The following is a 4928-nucleotide window of genomic DNA, read 5'->3' as shown; positions in this document are numbered from 1 at the left end:
GATAGAATCTAGCCTCACACTATCCCCTCAAGCACATGTGTGTACACACACTTTTGTGTAAAGTCACACAAATCCAGACAACCACACCCACACACAACCTACTCACCGAGTCACAGAATGTCCGAGTCAGAAAGGATTACTGCGGCCACATAGTCCTACCTTACACACGAATTCTGCACACGCACGTTAGGACACACGGCCACACTCAGACATGCCCACACATGCCCTGTCACACTAGAACACACACACACACACACACACATGCACACAGGCCCATCTTCACCAGTTTCTCTCATGTGCCCACAAACACGCTCACACAGACGTGCTCACACACACAGACACACACGGCCACCCTAGACAGCAGATGGGGGACTCAGCTAATTGGTTAAACCTGTTCCCCAAGTCTGGGCACCAATTGGCAAGGACGTGTCTGACAGGAAAGCTGCTGGGGCTGTAGCCCGCAGCAAGCCAGTCTCCCCCATCACACAAAGCTGCCCAGGGGGTCGAGTGTAGCAGAAGTCCCTGAGCAGGGGGCTGGGTCAAAGATCTGTCCTGAAGATGCATGTGTGTGCACGTAAGCCTACAGAGCTCTGTCTGTGCCTGCGCCTGTGTGTGTTCACGTGGGATCACAAGTGCATGTCCATCTGTCTGAGCATGGATGCAATTTTATGTCCCATCCTGGAAACCCCCAAACCCCAAAGGCAGGGCCTGGATCACTCTGTCTCTACAACTCAGGAATAATTTAATCCCGGTGTGTAAAAGGGTCCAGTGGAAATAAATCCAGCGGTGCCCGAGAGAGCAGAGGGATGAGGCTGGCAGAACCCAGCACCATGAAGTCAGGACAGTTCCCTGGGAGGAAGAGTGCTTGGGCATTCAGAGGATGCTTTTTGAAGGTGGAAAGCATGTGGTCTGAACACCAGCCCTGAGAGCCCCTCACCTCAATTTTCCCCTTCTCTCTATTTTTGCCAAAAGCTAACTTCTTGAGGAAAATCGTCCCTTAGGTGGGTAAGCATGGCGAAGCAGGATTACAGATAGAGTATAGCCAGGGGTGGGAACTTTGACTGAATCCAGACTTCACAGAACAAATCCTTAATAAAAAGGCCGCAAAGTCAAAGCGCCGCACTTGAAGACCTAGAGGCCCAGGTGTGACCTGGAGGTCTCAGATTCCTCACCCCTGGAGTAGACTGATGTTTGACTCCTGGCTGGGCTGCTAGCTGTGTGATCCCTGGGCAGGTTGATTAACCAATCTGTGCCTCAGTTTGCCATCTGCAAAAGGGGGATGATAATAGCACCTACCTCCCAGAGATATTTTATCAGATGAGACAACATACATAAAGTGGTTTTGCAAACCTTTAAGTACTACTCAAATGCAAGCTATTATTAGGAATTACAAAGCATGCTGACCTACGTTGTCCATTGTATCCTAACAACAGCCCAGGGTAGTTAGAGTCCCACCTTTTCCATAGGTGATCTGTGGTACCTTGGACAAGTCACTTCCTCCTCTGGGTCGGACTAGTCTCCTCTATAAAAGGAGAGAGTGGGACGTGGTCCCTAAAGTTCTGTGCTCTTGGCAGGGCAGACCTCACCATCCCAATCTCAGGGCCCAGGGAGGTGTCCCACAGTACGTCAGCAGCAGGGCAGGGGTCCTGAGCTCCTCTCCCTTCCATCCCAGAGCACCCTGAGCGGGGCTGGCTGAAGAGCAGGATCTCCAGGCCAGGGCGGATGAGGAATGGGCTGGGAAAGGGGAGCATCCAGCCCGGTCTCCTTCTCCCCTTCTCTAAATCAGTTCAGCCTCCTCGAGAGAGACTTCAGCTTTATTCCCTGGATGGGACCCAGAAACTCCCAAATTAGAAAACCTGGCAAGCAAGCAGCTCAGAAAATAGTTCATCCTAATTACATATTTTTCAAGCTCACAGAAGTCTTTATTAATTAAGTCACAACACCAATATTTACAGTCTGTGGGGAGAGGCACAACACAGTGAAGGGGAACCCAGCAGAGGCCCTGTTCCTGCTTCCCCACCCTTCAGTCAGTCGGGGCTAGCCTGAGGGACCTTGCTCTGTCGTCCCTGCTCCTGCCTTGTATTAAGGGGGGGCTTGTTTTCTTCTTTGGTTGGGGATATGTTAGCATTTCTGATTCTGCTGTCTTTCTGTCTCTCTCACCCCGCAAGGTGCAATAGAATGAGAGAGCCTCATCCTGTCCACTCTGTCATCATCATCCTTCCCTCTGCCTGTGTCCCATCCGTGTGTTTGCCTGCATCCCTTCCATCCCTCTTTCTTCATTCCCTCCATCTATCTGTCTGCATCCCATCCATCTCTGCCTGCATCCCATACACCCCTCTGCAGACCATTCCCTCCTTCAGTAATCACCTGCTTCAAGGTGATCCCCAATAAGTAAGGACATCCTCCTTGAAATTTAGCCTGTACCTGGCAGGAGTCAGAAATGGAAGCTGAGGCTTCAGGACCACCAGGCAGTTCTCTGGGCCTGAGAGGAATAGATAGGAGCATAGGATAGGGAGTGAGGATGGGAGACTTTCATGGATAATGAGGGGTAATGTCTGATGGGGCAAATAACCCCATCCTGTGCTGCCAGGCTTCAATTCAATGAGCTCCCCAGGGGAGCAGGTCCACAGCACTGAAAGAGACAGACAGAACATGGAAAGGAGAAATCCTATTGAGGGGCTTACCCAGGATCTATAGGACCTAATCCTGAAGAGCCCTTTCCTGAGGCAAGGCCAAAGCCAGGACTTTAGCCCCTGACCTTGGATCCCTGGGGGTAGGTCTACCAGCTTCAGGGGAGTCTTTGCCCAGAAGAATAACAGAGAATACTGAGGTTACTGGGATTCCCCGGGGAAGGCAGTTGGGGTGGAATCTCATCATAGAAAGTTTCTGTGGAGCAGTAGTTAGAGTAGTGGGGGCTTCTCAAATCTACTCCCAGGCACCCCCTTCCCCTTCTCACCATTATCCTTTATTTTCTATCTGGGAAAATGGCCTTGACTGTTTCCCTTTCCCTATAGATGGGGGAAACTGAGTCTCCTGTCCTGGAAAACTCTCCCTACTAATCTGTTCTCATCTCCCATGAGACCCAGAGCTGCCTGAGTGAGTGTGAGGATTATTTCTCTCCCATCAGACCAGAGACCCCTTGAAGAGTCAAATATCCACCCAACTACTTACTACCCAGTGCACTCTCTCCTATCTCTGAACCTCCATTTTCTCCTTTGTGAAATAAAGGGGTTGAGCAAAATAATCTCCAAGATCCCTTCATTTCTAAATCCCATGAACGTCTATGATTTTCAGGCACTGTAATAGCTGTCCCTGTCCCCTATCAGTGCTCCATCTATCTCAAACAATATCTTTTCTCAGTCTCCTCTGATGCTAGAGAGAGCTCATCCTCTGCATTCTTCCAACCAGTCAGGAAAGAGGGAAGCTGGAGCAGATTCTTTTCGCTATTTAGGGGATGGAGGGTGATGGAGAAGGATGGCTCAAGAGGCAATGTGGGACACCAGCAACTTCTCTGCCTAATCAAATCAAAGCCTTTCTTCAAGGCTCAGATCAAGCCCCCTTCCTTAGGGGCCTCCCCTTATGGTCCTCAGATTATAGGTCATGGTTATAGATTTGGGGCTGCAAAGGACATTCAACCTTATCAAGTACACAATCTCTACCCACCTCATTTTTCCAGATGAGGAAACTGAGGCTCAGAGAGATTAAGTGATTTGTCCAGAATCACACAGCTGGTGAGTAGCTGAGGACAGATTCAAACTCAGGTCATCCTGATGCCAAGTCATTGCTGTATCTACTGCACCGCCCTGGCTGTGGTCATCTCTGACCTCCTTACTGTCTCTACTAACAGGACTAACACTGAATTTCCCAGATATTTTACATGTTTTCTGTCTCTGCTATGTGAGTCATTTCTGCAGCTGGGCTTCAGGCTCTCTGAGGGTAAGGCCTCAATCTCTGCCCACAGCTTAGCCCTTGTATACACACATAAGAGAGTCAGGGAAAATGGTGGGAGAGAATGAGAAAAAATCAAAGGCTTGAAAGTTCAGAGCTGAAAGGGACCTCAGAGGTCATCTAGGCAATGTGCCATAGTGGAAAGAATTCTGGACTTGGAGTCAGAAGACCTGGGTTTGAATCTCAGCCCTGCCACTGACCAATTGAGCCTCATTTTCCTCATCTCTAAAATCAGGTGGTTAGATTGGATGACCTCAAAGGTCCCTTCACTTCTAACATTCTATGATCCTATGAATCCCTACCTGAGGAGGGACTTCTTAGGGCTTGCAATCTAGCCCCCAAGAGCCCAAACCAACTAGAATCATGGCCTTAGAGTTATAGGTGACCTTAGAGAACATCTGTTCCGTCTACCAGAGCTAATTTTGTTGGACCTCAGTTTCCCTAGTTGGAAAATGAAGAAATTGGATCAGATGACCTCTAAGGCCCTTTCCAGCACTAAATCTTTGACCCTATTATCCCTTTTTTATACATGAGGAAATGAGTCCCAGAAAAGCTAAGTGACTTTGTCTAATGCCACTCACATAGCAGTTAGCGGACCAAGAATTTGAACCCAGAACCTCTGACTCCAAATGCAACCTTTCCAGGCTTTGCTGATTAAATATATATATATTCATATATGTACACACATACATATGTACATATATATGTGTGCACACATACATATACGTACATATATACACGTATGTGTTATGTACAGTTGTATATACACATGCGATTGTGTGTGTATGTGTGTGCATGCACACGCACGCGCGCGCCCACACACACACACACATACACACATGAAAAGTGACGAGGGTGACAAGTCAGGCAGAAAGACNATGTGTGTATGTGTGTGCATGCACACGCACGCGCGCGCACACACACACACACACACATACACACATGAAAAGTGACGAGGGTGACAAGTCAGGCAGAAAGAC

This window comes from Vombatus ursinus, unplaced genomic scaffold (assembly GCF_900497805.2).
Source record: "Vombatus ursinus unplaced genomic scaffold, bare-nosed wombat genome assembly UNPS02014837.1, whole genome shotgun sequence".
Lineage (NCBI taxonomy): Eukaryota > Metazoa > Chordata > Mammalia > Diprotodontia > Vombatidae > Vombatus > Vombatus ursinus.
The sequence above is the reverse complement of the archived record's forward strand: the minus strand, read 5'-3'. Positions refer to the sequence as shown.